This window comes from Dasypus novemcinctus, chromosome 13, assembly GCF_030445035.2.
Source record: "Dasypus novemcinctus isolate mDasNov1 chromosome 13, mDasNov1.1.hap2, whole genome shotgun sequence".
NCBI classification, from domain to species: Eukaryota; Metazoa; Chordata; class Mammalia; order Cingulata; family Dasypodidae; genus Dasypus; species Dasypus novemcinctus.
In genome coordinates this window covers 40,012,650-40,031,600 of record NC_080685.1, presented here as the reverse complement: position 1 = coordinate 40,031,600, position 18,951 = coordinate 40,012,650, and the positions used below count along the sequence as shown (strand labels likewise).

At 40.3% G+C, this 18,951-nt stretch overlaps 1 protein-coding gene across 4 annotated transcripts in view; it reads right to left on the bottom strand.

The window, feature by feature from the left end:
* DDR2 (discoidin domain receptor tyrosine kinase 2) overlaps positions 1-18,577 on the bottom strand; it is a 162,348-nt gene extending 143,771 nt beyond the window's left edge. For 2 of the 4 annotated variants that reach the window (XM_058310039.2, XM_058310043.2), the window contains exon 1: positions 18,341-18,543. The gene's annotated coding sequence lies outside the window, so the exon portion shown is untranslated. Of the gene's footprint in view, positions 1-18,340 lie in introns of all 4 variants that reach the window. The other 2 variants (XM_058310040.2, XM_058310042.2) reach the window with 2 other exon arrangements.
* Positions 18,578-18,951: the final 374 nt, after the last annotated feature.

Below are 18,951 nucleotides of genomic sequence, written 5' to 3'. Positions count from 1 at the left end.
CCAACTCTCTCATTTCACAGATGAAGAAAGCCCAGGCACAGAAGGACAGCTGATTTATCTGAGGCCTCATAGCTACTTAATAGCAAAGCTGAGGTTACATGGATTATGTGATCATTGTGAATTATTATTGTTTTGGCAATTGGAATAATTGCACACACACTAGGTGACACTGTTGGATTTAGAGAAGCCTGAGAACTAACTAGAAACTTCTTTCATTTCTGCTATGTAACTGTGCCCAACCATATAAACAGCTCAGGGTTTCAAACCACAACTTACTCATCCTGTTTCACTGTCCCCACCACTGCCCCTAATGCTGGTGTAATTAAAGAGTAGAAAATCACTGATTATTTTCCTCTTCTGGATATGCACATGAGAACAGACTTTTGGAGGTGAAAAGAATTTAAGAGTTCAATCTAGTATTAGTATTACTCCTGTAGAAACTGAGGCCCAGAGGGATTCAAAGATTGCCCCCAGATCACCAGTTAGTTGTAAAACCTGGACCAAAATTCTAGACTCTTTGTATTAGTTAAACCAAGGAGTGCTGACACAAAATACCAGAAATCTGTTGGTTTTTTTAAAGAAGATTTATTTTATTTATTTTATTCCACACACTCCCTCCTTGTTATTTATGCTCACTCTGCTTTCTGTGTCCATTTGCTGTGTGCTCTCTGTGTCTGCTTGTCTTCTCTTGAGGCACCAGGAAGCAAACCTGGACTGCCCATATGGGAGAAAGGTGCTCAATCCTTTGAGCCACCTCAGCTCCCTGCTTTGTTGTATTTCTCACTTTCTTTCCTCTTTGTGTCTCCTTGTTGTGTCAGCTCACCACACCCGCTATCACACCAGCTCATTGTCTTGCTCATCTTCTCCAGGAGGCACCAGGCACCAAATCCGGGACCTCCCATGTGGTAGCCAGGAGCTCAATCCCTTGAGTCACATCTGCTTCCCATGTTGGCTTTTATAAAGAGTATTTATTTAGGGTAGAAGTTTATAGTTACCAGGCCATAAAGAGGAAGTTAATTTCCTCACCAAAGTCTGTTGCCACGTGTTGGAGCAAGATGGCTGCCAACGTCAGCAATGGTTCAGCCTCCCTATTCCTCTTAAGGCCCCATGGTCCCAGCTTCTTCCAATATCAGTTGAAGGCTGGGATAAGTCTCACCTCTCTCCCAGGGCCCATTTCTCTCTGGGCTCAGCTGCTCTGTTCTCTTCACAAGGCCAGATGTAGACTATCAGGCTCTCCTTCTGCCTGGGCCTCTGCCATGTCTATGGAGCTGTCTCAATTCCTCTGTGTTCTTCTCCTGTGTGTTTACTTCCTGGAACTAGAGCATCAAAACTCTAGCTCTCTCTTCTGCCATGTGGTTTTCTCACAGGGGGACTTAACTTCCCACTGACATGGCCCAATCAAAGCCCCAATCATAATTTAATCAAGTAAAAGTGAAACCTCCAAAGTTAATACAATCTAACACGCCCAGAGGAACAGACCAGTTTACAAACATAATCCCATATCTATATTTGGAATTCATAAATAATATCAAACTGTTACACTCTTGTTTCTCTCCATTACACCATCAACCTTTAATGCAAGAAACATGTTTAAGACAAACTCCCTAGTCCTAATTTCTCAAAGTGTATGCCGTGCAGCCTTCTCTGCTCAAGATACTTCTTTTAAAAAGGGCTCCATGGCCCAGTATGCTTGCAGAGTATCATAAGCTACCCCTCTGTTGAAGAGTCAAATGGCTCATTCCATATTAAAGATGATGGGAAGTCCTGTAGTAAAGAAACCTCATTCTCTAACGACATTTCCCAAACGTATTTGGTCACAGAATTCTGCCCCTAGACCCACCTCTTCTGTTATCTGTTTAAAAACAAAACAAAACAACAACAACATGGATTTCAGTTTCCCTCTGCAGGTCACAAGCAGAAGTTTTAATACTGAGAGGTCCTCTCTGTGGCAACCGTAGGGGGGAAGGGGTTGCAATAAGGGACAAGAAGAGGAAGTAGAACCAATGAAAGGTCCTGCTCCCAGTGCCATCTGCTATGCCAACAACAAAGGATGCTGCAGCCCTTTGAGAAATTTTGACTTGGGGATCCTCATTATAAACTTATAATAAACTTTAATTTTTAATAAAATTAGCTTATATATAGTTCCTTTTTAGAATAATGAGTCTTCTATTCAAAGAGGCATCACAAAAGCTCCATCTGCCACAGAAAAATGAAAATGAACAGACAAAAAAAAGGACTTTTTCTAGGATAAAAGTTGACTAGCTTTTGCCAAAAAAGGATACTTGTAACATCTAGTGGTTCCCAGACTTCATGAAGCAATAAATTTTTTTTTAATTGGGGGAAGGGGGATTTCCTATATGGGATTTCCAAGTTTTTATTTTGCCAAATAAACCCATTAACATTTCTCCACAAATGTTATATATTGTCTCCATCACTGTATATTAAAAGGGCATTTCAACACAAATGAAATTTTAAAATTTCCCAACTTTCTTGTGGGAAAATGTTTTTTTCAGGTATTCATATACTCGATATCAGCTGTGTGCAATTTCACTCTGCTTCTGCCCCACCTTTAGAAGCAACATTATCCTGTCAGTGTACCTCAAGTTAAAAGCTATACGTTTTCTTTTCTCTCTCCACCACCTTGGTCCAAACCCTGTCACTTACATCTGGACTACTGAAAGCAGCCTTCTAACTAGTCTCCTGCCATAACCCCTCCCCCGCAATTAACTTTACATGCTCCTGCCTCATTAATCTTCTCAAAGCACCACTTCATCTGCTTTAAGATAAAAGAAAATGTTCAAGACTCCACAACATCTGACGCTTTCCTTAATGTAATAAAACACATCTGTGTGATGCTATTTATCTGTCCTCCCCAGTGCAAATTTCTCACCACCTCAGGCTCATGTCCGCAATGCTAACAGCCAGCCAGCCACAAGCGATCTGACTGCCAAGCCTCTGCTCTTCCTGCTCTTTGCTTCCAATTCTAGCCAATTCCTATTCAACTTTCAGCATCCAGCTCCAGTCCTCTGGCTACTCACGCCCTTCCATAACCTCTTGCAGACACTGAGCAGCACACATTTACTTGCCTTGCTCTTTTACCGTTTCCTGAATTTTTCAAATGATTATAAACTCAAGAAGGGAAAGGACTGTTTTATAGAGTGCAAGGCATGTAGTAAGTACCCCCAAAACTCTTTCTGAATAAATAAATGAATCCATATTGACCTCAGAACTATTGTTAAGCAGAAAATTTTAATTCTACAAGACGCTAGGGAAACTAACCTTTTTTTTCTGGACCTCTAAAAGCTTTTAAATCTTTCTAGTCCAATTGTTCTTAGTTTTCGAAAATGGGGAGATTTGATTTAATCCACCCTAGAGGGAGAGTTCATTTGTTTCTTATAGACAGAGCTGTGTTTCCTGCCACCTTCTCATAGGTTCCTTGCCACAGCTGGCCCCCAGGAGAAAGAGTCTAGACTGAATATATTAAGTGATGTTTAAACATGTATCTCTAAATTTTCCAGGGGTCTGGCCAAAAGTTTCTTCCCCAAAACACATGCTGTCTTGACAGTTGTTCCTTTACACATTCATTCATTCTTTTTTAATCATTTGGCAAGCATTTGGTGGGCAAGCCCTTGAAATACAAGGATGAAAAAAAACCGGTAACCATCCTTGAAATGCTTATAGTCTTATGCAGTTTTCCTCAAAATGTGGTTAGAAGAGCACCTGCTACAGAATCAACTGGGGGAGGTTGTTTTTAAATATTTATATGGATTCCCTGGACACTGCACAGAAAATTCCTTATTCAATAAGTCTGGGATGAACCCCAGGATCTGCATATTTAATAAGCACTCCAGATTATTCCAATGCACACTAAAGTTTGAGACCCTCTGGTCGTATGGAAAAGAGGCGTATGTGGAGATAATCATGATAGTTATGCCTACTTGCAGTAAAAGTGATATCTGCAAGGTATAATAGTGGCTCAAGAATAATCAGGTAGTGGGTAAGAGTTGGGCATTGGAAGGAAAGACTTAGGTTCAGATTCTGGTCCCATCACTCATTTGCCCTGTTGTTGACCCTGTCCTGGTCTCATGTGCCCTCACATGTAAAATATGAAAAATGCCCACCTAACACAATTATTATAGAGTTTAAGTGAGATTTTGTATAGTACTTAACTTAAATCTTGGTACTAATAAACACTCCTCCACCAGAAGCCATTTTTAATTATTAATAAAATGTAAGGGAAAGAGGGCAGGCCAGAAAACTTTTCCCAAGAGAAACGAAGTCAAGTTAGTTCTAAGACAGCAAAGTAGAGCTGCATTTTTGCAGCCGCAAGACTTTCAGAAATTTTTAAATGTTATGTCTTCAATTCCATAAATTGAAATTTTAATACAAGCAGTAACTAAGTGCTGCCATGCAATTTCAGTGCCAGGCTTTTCTTTTGTGTTTACGATTATGCAAATGCCAAATGAAAGCCAGATCAAGTCAAGAACCAACCTAGAAATAGAGGAAATGGTGGGAAAATTGAGTCATCATATGGGTCTGTCAAACCAAAGCAGTCAATGCCATGTTCATGCTGTGAGCAGATGTGTGATTTTGACTCTGACTTTTTACATACCAACACATACCAGTTTATAAGCAGAAACCTGCAGAGAAAATACTCAAAGGAGAACGGTTCTGTCCCTGATTCTACTAGTAATTGGGTTAGATACCCATTTAGAACCTATTTCAACATCACCGCAATGCTAACCTTATCTTCAAATGAATAGACAATTTAACAAATTATCAAATGATACCCCATTAAAACTGACATTTGATGATTGCCTACTCTCAAGAGTTTGGTTAAGTATGAGATCTGATTTTCCTAAATATATAGACTTGAGGCTTTAGTAACAATCCAGTCAACATACTTACACCAAAAGCCATTCTCTGTATGACCATCAATGAAGTTTAAATAACAAACCTAGATTAAAAATAGAATAGGCCCTTAAGGCTACTTGGTTCTATTGTCTATCTTTACCCTCCACACTAGTGATTAGATTTTTTAAAAACCACATCATCTATAATATTAAAATAATGTTTATAAATGAAGCCTTATTGATTTTATAGTTACGCTTGATTTTATTCATAAATTTGCTTTGGTTTTATAGTTGCATAAAAATTATAAGAAGCATATACCTAGTTTTATGTTTGTACATATTTTAAAACCAATAATCAATCATCCTGAGGGTGTGAAAAAAAACTGTCACCATAAAATAGGTCAGACCCCCTATTGTTTAGGTTTGAGAAGCACAAAATTAGGCAATCCCAAGGGTAGGTTCTTTGAGAGGTGAATCTATTGTTCTTTCAACAACTGTCTCCCTTGAAAAGAAGTCTACCCCTGCCTCTCTGCCGGCAGTAAGCAACAGAGAATCTGACCCGTCAGCAACCCATGACCAAAGTCACCCCCTGCAGCTTGTCTGCTCCCTGTGTCCTCATCACTGCTTCATGAACCCTACATTGCCATTAGCAAAACCATTGTTTAGGGGGATCAAAAGTGTATCTTCTTTGAATGTGGAACCCATTTACCTTACATTTGAAGCCATTTACCGAGCCCTACGAAATGTGGTGAGGGGTGGAATTGGGAACTGTTGAGCTCTGACAAAAAAGAAATGACCTAAGGCTAGATATCTTTGCTTTCTCACCACTCTCATCCAACTCTCATTTATTCAAAAGAAAGTTTTAACACCTTGTGATCTATGGGCTGGGTAATGGGTGTTTGTTCCTGAGGCCTATTGCTGAATCATGCAGTGGTAACAATAATACCTCATTATAAAGATGGATTTTAAAGTGTTTTTGAATAGCATTATAGTACTTCTCTCACCATCTCTGAGGAACTGTGACTAAGTAAATATGGGAATAAGTAGTAGATAACAATAACGGTTTATGTCCCTGTAGGACTTGATTAGGACCTTGAGACGCTCCAAGCACTGAAAGTATTACATCACCTTCTCCACTCCCATATACTTCATTATAAAAAACAAGGTTAAGGTAACATGTAACAGTGTCCCTATCTTTCTCGTTATGACTACTTCAGTACTTTTTTGGAATATCAAATATTAATTTATTTCCAAAGGAAATTGGAGGAGCCCTTTCTTACGCCCTACACACATCAGAACTTTGGCATAAAGCAATGTTGTCTAAGTGTATCCAGGTTTTCCACATAGATCACTTGAAACCAGATCTCATTTGTTACTCACAGTCTGCAGATAACAAATATGGAGGCTTCTTTAATATGCCATACTCTTTTTTTTCTATTTAGCTGCTCAAGAACTGCTTCGCCAAATTCCTCCTTTGCCCCAACCCTCCTGGTAAGGAGGGCTTAGATCTAAATATCTGTGAAATTCCTTTCAGCATTCACACCAGAAGTCTAGAATTTGCATCCTAGCATGACATCCATGCTTGACATTCACCCTTTGGTAATGAATGAACAAAAGGCTTAGAAAAAATTTCACCTACAAAGGTGATAATAAGCAATTGTTAACTTGCTTTTTACATGACACGAAATGTTCAAATGAGAAATTTTTAAATAAAGCTGTGGGTTTGTTTTGGTTTTGATTTTGTTTTGCTTTTCGTGAAGGAGATATCAGGGAAGAGTGTACTTTCAGTGGAGGGGAAGGTGAAAACAAGAACTACTATCAGAGGTCCGAACAAATCCATGAGGAAAGGAGCACAATCGGGTGAAAGACACAGGCTCTGTCCACAGTCAAACCGGGAAAATCAAAACTGAGGCTATATCCTGAAACCTGTCGTGACTAATCATCACCCTCTGAAAATAACAATGCACGCATTCCAAATATGCACCAACTATTCAATGTGAGTTTATTCCACCTGAAAAATGAGTGCCTTTCTTTAGTTTTCACAACTAAGAAGTTGGATTTGAACCCAGTACTTCTGGTAGCTCAGACCATTTCTCCCTGCCCTGGCTGTCTTGAGAATCGATTTTATAGTATAACACATTAACAGGGACTTATGGGGCACCTCTATAGAATAAGAATATAATAGATGAGGCTCCAATCCCTCTTCTCCAGAAATTCTCCCAACAACAAATAAGCACTGTGCTGGGCATATTATGAGTGCTTAATGCAATCTGTATTGAGAACTCACTAAATAACTCACTTATTTTTTTTTAATAGGTTTTATTTGTCTTCATTTTTTTAATATAACTCACTTATTAATTAGGCTACAAGGTGAGTTTATTGAGCTCATCTAATACCATGATCCTTGCTAAACCAGGTGAAATTGACCAAAAGGACTAGGGAATCTAAGAAGTATGATCTGGGTGGTCTGGCCTGTAAAGAAGGGTGGTAGTTGATTAAAATGAGAAAAAGGAAAAGAATATTCAGAGTTTATGGGATGGAGACTAGAAGGGTGTCCATAGTGATTCAAGGTTTAGCTATGAACGTGAATTTGAGATGGAAGTGCTGAAGGGGACAGTGGTTGGCATAATTGAACTGAAAGACATAGAAATCTTATATGGCCCTTGACAGATGAGAAAATTGAAGTGCAAATAGATTTAAAAAATAATAATACTTACACAAAGTCCCACTGCTAGTAGGTGGCAAAGTTAAAATCAAAAGCTCATCCTTTTAACCCCTTATCCATCACACTTTCTACCACATCATAATTTAAAGTGAAAGTATTTGTATGTTATTTTAGTTAAAGCAATTTTAACAACTATTCTTTCAAGAGATTGTTGCTCTAATTTGAATAATGTGACAAAAAAGATTTCTCAAATATCTGCTGGGTATCTGTTGACTTAGTCCTTCGCAATAACTCCAGAAGTTTCTGCTTCAGTTAGATTTATTAGACAACATAAAATTATTCATGTTTTGGATCCAATGGTAGTAGTACTCATCGGAAAAACAAAATCCATCATTTTTAAATATAAAGGCAAATGATTAAAACTATATTAAAATGTCTGCCTTCCAACCAGAAAGAAGTAAGCCAAAATAAAATCCAAGTGTTAGGATGTTGGGATTTGGTGTTGCCTGGGGGCGAGGGGGGTAATTGAAATTAATCTTAATTTCTTGTGATATTATTTTAACATTATTATCTCAACTTAAAACTCTATATAAAGTACATGTGTTGGTTTTCCAGTGCTGCTATGACAAGTTCCACACAATGGGTTGGTTTAAACAAGAGTCTATTCGCTCACAGCTTTAGAAGCCAGAAATGTATCAAGGCATCGGCCACACCATGCTCTCTTCCCATATCCGTATGTCCTGGTGCCAGCTTGCCACAATTCTTGAGCTTAGCTAGCATCTCTGCTTTCCATCACATGGTAATTTCTCTTTACTTGTGTCTGCCCTTCAGTTTCTGCTGACTCTTGGCTTTTCTTTATAAGGTCTCCCAATAATATAGATTAAGTCCCACCCTGATTCAGTTTGGCCACTCCTAGACAGGATTTTAGAAGGTCCTATTCACAAATGAGTCCACACCTTAACTGATAATTCATATTCAAAGGGTCCTTTTTTTTAAGTGGGTTCACCCCCACAGGAATCGACATTTAGATGAAGAACATGTCTTCCTTGGGGGGTTCATGGTTCAATCTACCACCATACACATTCTAAAATCACAACCATAGCTGCCTCAGGAGCAATTAACTACTCTTGAGTGAATTTAACTCCTACTGCTTTCTTCTCTAATTTGTTCCACAGAATCCTGAAGGCCAAGTTCCAGCAGTCCTTGAAGCTGATACCACTCCTCTAAGTTTTATATCCCTTTGGGAAGTTCCAGCACTGCAAGGCATGTTGGTATAGCTCCTGTGAAGACTTTCAGGGTACAGTCTCCTTTTATGCAGCCTGAGTGGCAGTTCATTTTTTTCTGGGTGAACAACACAAGTGGCATGAATTGGTGTGAGTGGCACTTTAAAATTGCCAAAATCACACATATATACACAAAACCACTTCTCCAACCTTACCGATGGGATGTGGAGTTTGTTTGTGTTTCAATGTAGACATAGGATGATACCGATGATTATGATAACAGTCAAGACCATGGCGACAAAAGCCATGATGATGATAAGAAATACAATCCCAATAAGAAGATGGGACTAGCAATGATTGGTTTCTACTTTAATTGTCCTATACTTTGTCTCCTTTATTACAGCACCAATAATATTTTATCTGCTTTTACAATTTTCTCTAGTTGTGTCTATTGTTTCTAGTTGTGTCTCTATATGTCTCTATTTGTGTCTCTAGTTGTGTCTCAATATGTGTCTATTGTTTCCCAAGTTTCTAAGGACAGGGGTTATGTCTTCTGTTTCTTCTGTATTCTTCATTTTTATTTGTATATATATTCACCAAATATGTACAAGGTTTTGTGCTGGCCTCTTTGCATATCTAAGGTCACCTATTTCTGCTAGCAATCCTGTGAGGTAAGAAAAACGAGACTCTGAGATGTTAAATTTCTTGTCCAATGTTACATGGCTAGCAAGTGGTGGCCAAACCAAAATTTAAACCCATGTCCTTTCTACTGTGAAGATACTTTGGCGTATGTTCCTGGAAGAAGTAGAATTTGGTGAGTGAAAATCGTTGGCCTAGAAGAATGCTATTGTAATGAGGGATGAGCTAAGGGAAAATTGCTGGGCTGGTGCTATGTGACTGAACCAGAGTAACCAAAGCAGCAGTTCTAAACTAATAAAAAATAACCATCATCCACGTGGCATCTAAGTGCCCTCTTGATCTAGAAGTGAAGAGAACATCACCATCCCAGGGTCCACAGAATGGAGGAATAAAATATGGACTAGAGTGCACTTACTGATATTCTACTATAAAACTATTGTGACGAGTAATAGAAGAAATTTTAGCATCAAGGTGGACAAAGTGGCCATCGTAGTTGCTGAAGGCAGGGAGAAGGTAGAAAAGATGTGGGGGCATTCTTGGGATTTCGAGTTGTCCTAAATGATATTGCAGGGTCAGATGCTGGACTTTATTTTTATTTTTATTTTTATTGATTTTGTAAAAATATTACATCAAAAAAATATATGAGGTCCCATTCAACCCCCCCCCCCCCACCCCACCACTCCCCCCCCCAGCAACATTCACTCCCATCATCATGACACATTCATTGCATTTGGTAAGTACATCTCTGGGCATCTCTGCACCTCATGGTCAATGGTCCACATCATGGCCCATACGCTCCCCCATTCCATCCAGTGGGCCCTGGGTGGATTTACAATGTCCGGTGATTGCCCCTGAAGCACCGTCCAGGGCAACTCCAAGTCCCAAAGGCACCTCCACATATCATCTCTTCCTGCCATTCCCCATACCCATCAGCCACCATGTCCACTTTTCCCACTCCAATGCCACCTTTTCTCTGTGGACCTTGGATTGGTTGTGTCCGTTGCACCTCTATGTCAAGAGGAGGCTCAGATTCCACATGGATACTGGATGCAATCCTCCTGCTTTCAGTTGTAGGCTCTCTAGGCTCCATGGTGTGGTGGTTGTCCTTCTTCAACTCCATCTTAGCTGAGTGAGGTGAGTCCAATAAATCTGATTGTAGGAGCTGGAGTCTGTTGAGGCTCAGGGCCTGGCTATCATATTGTCAGTCCAGAGATTCAAATCCCCTAATTATATCTTAAACCCCAACATCAACTACAATTCCAGTAAAGTAGCATGAAAGTCTTATGAAAAGAGATCCCATCTGAGTCCAGCTTCATCACGCAGAAACACCAAGATGCTGGACTTTATATATCCTGCCATAACCCATTGAATATACTGGGAGAGAGTGCGAACTGTAGGGTAAACTATTATCTAGGTAGTGCAACAGTGCCCCAAAGTGTGTTCACTGAGTGCAGTGAGTGTGCCACAATGATGGGGGAGGTTGTTGGTGTGGGAGGAGTGGGCTGCGGGGTGGGTGGTAAAGAGGAACCTTTTATATTTTTTAATGTAACATTTTTTATGTGATGTGTATATCTTCAAAAAAATACAGTTTACAAAAATGATGTGTTGGGGGCTGGGGAGTGAGTTATGTGGGAAAAAATAAATAAATAAAAAATAATCATCAGCAACATTTATCAATTACATATGAAGCATTATATTAAGTACTTGACAAATGGTAATTATAATACTTATTAGATGGGAATTATAAATCCTATTTTATAGATTGGGGAACTGAAGCTTAGAGGACTTAAGCAGCTTGCCCAAGGTCACATAGCCGTGAATGTGGAGCTAGGATTGGAACCAGGTCTGTCTGACTTCATATGTGAAAGAGTCTGAAGCCTGGGTGAGCTTCCACCTAAGACAGAAGGGAAATTGTGTACATTGTGAGGAGGTCTTAACCAAGTTCAGAGAAACCAGCTAGAGGAGGGAGGCACAACAGGAAGAAGGAGGCACTGATAGTTAAATTCTTTAAAGGACAATGGCGGAGGAGTGTGTGGCCATGGTTCATTTCTCCTCACAGAGGGCCCTTAATCTATGCTAAGGAGTGCTGGACAACTAATTGGACATTTATTGACAGAGGTACTCAATCCTGGCTTGTATTAGAATCACTTGGAGAACACTTCAAAGTTCTGATTCCCAATCCCCACCCACAGATATTCTGATTTAATTGGCCTGGAAATTTTTAAGAGTTTACTGGAGTTTCTAATTTACTGGTGAACAGCCCTCATTGTGGATGGTTGCTGAATTCAGAGAAGATGCCTGGGGGAAGCCTGGGGACGGTAGATGCATGTCTAGACTGGGTAGTCATTGTTGTGCTGGGAGAGAGTCAACTCAAACTTTGCATGACTTCAAACAGGGCAAGAAGTATGAAGAATCCTGTTGTGCTTGTGTTGCAGACAGGTTACCATTTATGTGGGCTGGCCTAAGGCATTCGCATATGTCTGTGGAGGTCCATTTTCAGATGGGTGTTTGCTTTCTGTATGCCTGTGAAACGTGTTTGGGTTGTATATTTGAGGTGTGGGTGAATGTAAAGTGGTTGAAAGTAGATCTTGTGGAGGGACGTGGGAAGGACATCTGAGAGTTGATGCTAATTAAAAATGACATGGCTTTAATATATGGGAGTGGCTATTCCAATTTTTTAGTTTGTCTATTAAAAAATCCATTCACACAGGATGTCACCAAGATGGTGGAGTGAGATTTTGTCTCCCCACAGAAGCTTTAAACCCCAAGCAAAAACTGGCAGAACTATCTTTCTCAGAGTTCCAGAAAACAGTTAAAGTATTTCAGTAACAAGGGAAGCACCAAAATGTCTTTTGATTGATTTGTTGGCCCTTCCACCACCCCCTCCCCAGCTCACTGTGAGGTCAGCCGGTGTTCCCAAGTTCAGGACCCTAGTCCTAGTTCTGAAGGGAGCAGAGCACACACACTGCGCACACTGTGGTGTACACACTGTGCAGGAAAACAATCAAATTCACAGCGGCCAGTGGCAAAGGATTGCTGGCTATGGGACATACAGTAAACATTCAGGACCAGGAGGCAACACTATTTCCTGGGGAAAAATGGACTTCCAGATCCTGGTAAATGGGGGAATTCTTAGGGCCAAAAATCCCCCAACAAAGAAAAGGCCAGGACCAGATGGCTTCACTGGTGAATTTTACCAAACAATCAAAGAAGAATTAACTCCAATCCCTCTCACACTCCTCCAAAATCTTGTACAGGAAGGAAGAATTCTTAACTCATTCTATGAGGCCAGCATCATCGTAATACTAAAGGCAAAAGATAAAGATATCACAAGAAAAGAAAATTACAAACCAATATTCCTTATGAATATAAATACATTATAAACAAAATACTAGCCAACAGAATCCAACAGCATATTAAAAACATTATATACTATGATCAATTGGGATTTTTCCTAGGAATGCAAGGGTGGTTCAATATAAAAGAACCAATCAATGTAACATACCACATTATTAAAATGAAGTGAGTGAGAGAAAAAAACGCATGATCATCTCAATTGACACAAAATGGCATTTAGCAAAATTCAGTACCATTTCTTGATAAGAACACTCAGAAAACTAGGAATAGAAATGAACTTCCTTAACATTATAATGGGCACAAATGAAAAACCCACAGCTAACATACGCAATGGTAAAAGAGAGCCTTTCCCCCTAAGGTAAGGAACAAGACAAAGATGTCCACTTTCACCAATGCTATTCAGCATTGTACTGGACATGTTAGCCAGAGCAATTAAGGGGAAAATTCCAAATTGGAAAGGAAGAAGAAAAACTTTCCCTAGCTGCAAATGATATGATCTTATATAAAGAAAATACCAAAGAATCTACAAGAAAGCTACTAGAGCTAATAAATGAATTCAGTGAAGTAGTGGTATACAAGATAAATGTGCAAAAATTCAATGGTGTTTTTATATACCAGCAACAGTCTAAAAAGGAAATAAAGAAAGCAATTCCATTTACAATAGCAACTAAAAGAATCAAATATCTAGCAATCAATTTAACCAAGGATGTAAAGGACTTGTACATGGAAAACTACAAATCATTACCAAAAGAAATTAAAGAAGATCTAAATAAATGGAAATATATTCCATGTTCATTTATTGGAATATTTAATAACCTTAAAATGACAATACTACCTAAACAATTTACAGAATCAATGCAATCCCAATCAAAACTACAACAGCCTTCTTTGCAGAAATGGAAAAGCTAACCATCAAATATATATCAAAGGGCAAGGAACCCCAAATAGTCAAAAACACCTTGGGAAAAAAAAAAAAAGACAACTGAAGCTGTGAGAGTCATATTTCCAGATTCAAAACTTATTACAAAGCTATGGTAATCAAAGCAGTATGGTACTGGCACAAGAACAGACATATGGACCAATGGAATAGAATTGAGAGTTCAGAAATAAATCCATACGTCTGTGGCCAATGGATTTTTGACAAAGGTGCTAAGTCCACTCAATGGCAAAAGAATAGTCTCTTCAATAAATAGTGATGGAAAAACTGGATATCCACATGCAAAACAATGTCAGTGGATCCTTATTTCACAAAATATATGAAAACTAGCTTAAAATGGAGCAACAGCCTAAATATAAGAACTAAAACCATAAAAACTCTTTGAAAAAGACATAGGGAAGCATCTGCAGGAACTTTTGTTAGGCAATGGATTTTTTCAGACTTTATGCCAAAAGCACAAACAACAAAAGAAAAAACAAATAAATTGCGCTCTATCAAAATTTAAAACTTTGGGGCATCAAAGGACACTACAAGAAAGTAAAAAGACAACCAACAGAATGGAAGATAATATTTGGAAACCATGTATCTGATAAGAGATTAATATACAGAATATCTAAAGACCTACAACTCAAAAAAAAGACAACCCAATTAAAAAATGGGAGAAAGACTTGAATAGATGTTTCTCCAAATAAACCATACAAATAGCCAATAAACACAGGAAAAGATGCTCAATATCGTAAGTCATTATGGAAATGCAAGTCAAATCCTCAATGAAATAACATTTCATATCCACTAGAATGGCTATTATTCAAAATTATAATAAAAATAACAAGTGTACCAAGAATGTAAAGAAATAGGAACTGAAGTACATTGTTGGTGGGAATGGAAATGGTGCAGGGCTATGGAAAACAGTTTGGCAATTCCTCAGAAAGTTAAACATAGAACTACTATATGACCTGGCAATCCTACTTCTGGGTAAATACCCCAAAGAATTGAAAGCAGGGACCTGGAAAGATATTTGTACGCCAATGTTCATAATGGCATTACTCACAATAGCAGCCCAAGTGTCTGTGGAGAGATGAATGGAAAAACAAAATATGCTATATCCATACAATGGAATATTTTTTACCATAAAAAGGAATGAAGTTCTGCTCCATGCTACAACACGGATGAATACTGAAGACATGATGTTGACTCAGACACAAAAGGATAGCTATTATATGATTCCACTTATATGAAATAACTAGAATATGCAAGTTCATAGAGACAGAAAGTAGAGTCCAGGTTACCAGGAGTGAGGTGGGGAGAGGGAATGGGAGTTAGTGCATAATGGGTGCAGGGTTTTGGTTTCAGGATGATTGAAAATTTTGGTAATGGATGATGGTGAGGGTAGCACAATAGTGAGGTTGTGACTAATCCCACTAAATTGTACATTCCGTATTTTGAGATGGGAAAGTTTGTGTCATACATATATTTTTTTTAAAAAATTTTTTTTAAAGCAACTAAAGAAGACAATGAAAACTACATGATCTTGGACAGAATCTAATAAGGAAGGAGGAGAGGCCCAAAATGACATTAATGGGATATATGAAAGCTTGGAATATATACTGTAAGCTTTATATCAATATTAAATATCTTGAACTTGAGGAGTGTACATAAGTGAATATCCTTGTTCTTAGGAAAGATACAAGATTGTAGTGTGTTCAAGGAGCATGATGCATGCAATCTACTCTCAAATGTTTAGAAGATACAGACAGATGATTAGACAGATAGATGTTAGATAGATACATAGATACATAGATACATAGATACATAGATAGATACATAGATAGATATAGAAAGCAGATAAACAGAATGAGATAATAAATGTGGCAAAATGTTAAAAGTTGGTAAATCTGGGTATGAGGTATACTGGAGGGTTTTTTTAATTGGTTTTATATTATTTTTGCAATTGTCCTGTAAGTCTGCAATTACTTTAAAATAAAAAGTTTATTTTAAAATGCAGTCACACTGGAAGGTTTGAACAAGACTCATTACAACCGATAAATAATTCAGGTGACTTAAAGCCTGAGAAGTGAGCAAATCAGGAGGGAAAAAACTGAGTCAACAGGGAGGCTGCCGGCAGTGGGGAGGGAAGGGTGGGTGGCAGATGAGGCTCCTTTGGAGGATGCCCCCACTCTGTCTGGTACATGGATACTGTTGGAAGTTTCAGTTTGAGGGTTCTAGATAGTCTGGAAATGCCTTTCCACTTCCCTTACCTTTGGTGTTTATAAAGCAAACGGGTCTTAACCAGAAGCAGAGCCGGGGACCTCCCCCTGCATGGCGGCCCTCCACCCCTACCCGGGAACAGCTGCATTCCTTCTGACTACAGACATGAAGAGGAAACATAAGATAAAAGGAGGGGTTCAATGTGCAAGGTGGAGAGGGGCGCAGGCCTGTCCCAGTGTCAAGGTCCTGAGTCAAAGTTCCATCCTGAGCCGGATGGAACTTTTGAGAAGAAACCAGTGGACTGGCCCTTATTAAACCCTCTCGGTCAGAGACAACACAGACCCAAGTGTGTGCAACAGCAAGAGGATGCTTCAATAAGCCTGCTGTTCTCCAGTCTCCACTGCTTTGGGTGAGGAATCACAGACAAGCGAGGCCACCAGAGGAAAGTTCTGATGGAAAATCTGGGAATATTCCCCGTTAGAAACGGCTGTTTAGATTTGAAGGAGATGGACACTGAGACTGAAGTCGCCCGTTTCAGAGCTCCACACACAGCCAAACAACTTCCCGCCAGCCGGCGTCAGTGCCAACGGCCCGGTCCCGCATGGGGGACGCTGCTTCCCATTCCATTCCGGATTTCAGTAATCATAACAATGACAACTGATATTGTGAAACCCTTCATAGCCTTCAGAACACACTGATGACAAATATCTCTTATTATTTCCATGTAACAGATACGGAAGCCTGGTTCAGAAAGGTAAAGTAACTGCCAAGCGGTAAAAGGTAGAGCCAGAACTTGAACTGGGGACTTCTGGCTCCGAATTCCAGTCTTGCATAACAAAACATTGGGTATATACCACGCCTCCAGTAATTAACCCACAGGGGGATGCCCACCCACAGGCCCTGTCTGATACCCAAATTAATACCCGCAAGAGCAGAAGCAGCCTCGGAGAGAGGAGCCAACCTGCTCCCCCAGCCTGACCCCTTCGGCCCCTGGTCACTGAGGGGAAGATGGAATTTGACTCCCGAAGTGATCAAATGCGTGTGTGTGGAGGGGAGTGAGGGAATTAGGATTGAATAATGAAGAAGGGCACAGGTTTTCGAATCAGACATTCAGGAGTTTCAAACTTATAAGCTGAATTTCCTTGAGCAACTCCTCTCACTTCTCTAAGCCTTAATTTCCTTATCTATCAAATAGGAAGAATGCCCTAAAGAACTGTGAAGATGAAATCCAATAATGTATGTAAAACTCTGAACGTGGAACCTGGAGCCTGTCATAAAGTGTTAAAAATGTTCGCTTTTTAATTTTCTACACACACAACCAATTATAACAGCAGATCCTATTAACTGATGAGCCACCATCTTGCTGACACCTAAAGTCCTCGCTGTGACTTGCTAATTAAACCGCCTCTGTCGTCTCAGCCAGAATAAGCCTTAGAAAGGACCCTGAAAGTGGAGGTATGGAGAGGAAAGGCACTGGACTAGGTAAAGAGAGCCCGACTGCGTCGCTGGCTCCACTGCTAACGTGCTGTGTGACCCTGTACGCGGCAGCCCTCCTTCCTGAGGATCACGTTCACCCTCTGTGAATGGAGAGGGTCGGATGAGCTCTCTCAGGCCCTTTTCAGGGCTCGAGCCCCGTGCTCCTCTCCTGAAAGGATGCAGAAAGCCAACAGTCGGCAAAATGGTGCTGGACCCCCTACTGGCTTGGAGAGTGTGGACCTCTCGTCTCAAATGGCTGACCTGAGAATTTCAGCCGCCCGGAAAAATCCTTTTTCCCTATGGATGGGACTCTTGAAACTCGTCCAGGACTGAGAGGTTCCCAGCCAAAAGCAGCCCCAAGTCAGTCAGTAACAAAGGGAACAGGACCCCAGAGCCACCACCGTCACCAACCGAGAAAGTCCTCTGTAACACACCGGGGGCCCAGCCACCCCAAACAACAGGACGAACTGCCCCCCTCATCCCAGGCTGCCCTCCTCACAATCAAACCAGTAGCCCCCTGACAAACAAAAAGCGCTTGGTCTATGCTCTCCTCCCCAAAACCCAGACCCTCTAACACCGCTACTAAACACCCAAAAATCCAGCTCCCCTGTTCCGGTTTCTCCGTCCGAAAACCAACTCTGCGATCGGCCTGTCTTGCCTGCCAACAGTTTCAACTGTGCTAACTCTGTTTATTATATCTTGCAGCTGCTATGGGTGCATTTATTTTGCTTCAGCCTTCCTTGGTCATTAATTCTCTTTATTCTGCTCTCCACAATGTAAATCCAGACCCCAGAAAACCTGGGACCTCTGATTTTTCCAAGTCTGTGATGCTCTTTTCCCTTCCCACCTTCACCTGACTTGAAATTTCCTTTCCACCTCCTTTTTAAAACTTTTCCTGAGACACCAAAAGACGTTTATTCAGAACTTTCATTTTCAGTAAGGAAAGAAAAGAAAAGGAGAAGAAAAAAACCACATAACTTACTCTCATCCAGGAGTGCACAGTTTTGGAAAGAAGAAAACAGAGCTATAATCCACTGCGTTCCCCAACCCCAAACGAAGAATTTGTTGTTAAACGCTTCTTTTTCCACTTTGCCGGTGGAGGGAGCCGGCGGCAGGCATACATCCACAGGCTGATGCAAGATGCCTTTGAGAGAAACCTCACATTCTGAGGATTCCTGGGAAAGTGCCAGTGATCCCAGCATCCAATATATTGCACATTTGGTTTCAATTAGGAAGGGGGTTGGGGAGGAAAGAAGGAGAGTCACCAATCAGAGCTGTTTTCGGTTTAGAGACTATTTCTTTTGACCCAAGGGACCACAGGCAAAGCTATAATTTACAGCAAAACCCATTCATAGAAGAAAAAATTTTGTATAACCATAGGATAGGCTTAAAGACATAGCTCCCTTCTGCCTTCTTCCTCTCCATGTGCAGCCCCAAGCCCTCTCCCTCCATCTGAGACTTGATCCCACCCTGCCCCCTGGGACCCCCACCTCATTTTTCTTACTTGAGCTGAAGCCTTAAGCACAGCTTCAGTTGGATTCCTTTCCAACTGAAGCTTCCATTCCAGTCGGGTCACACACATGGAGTTGATCT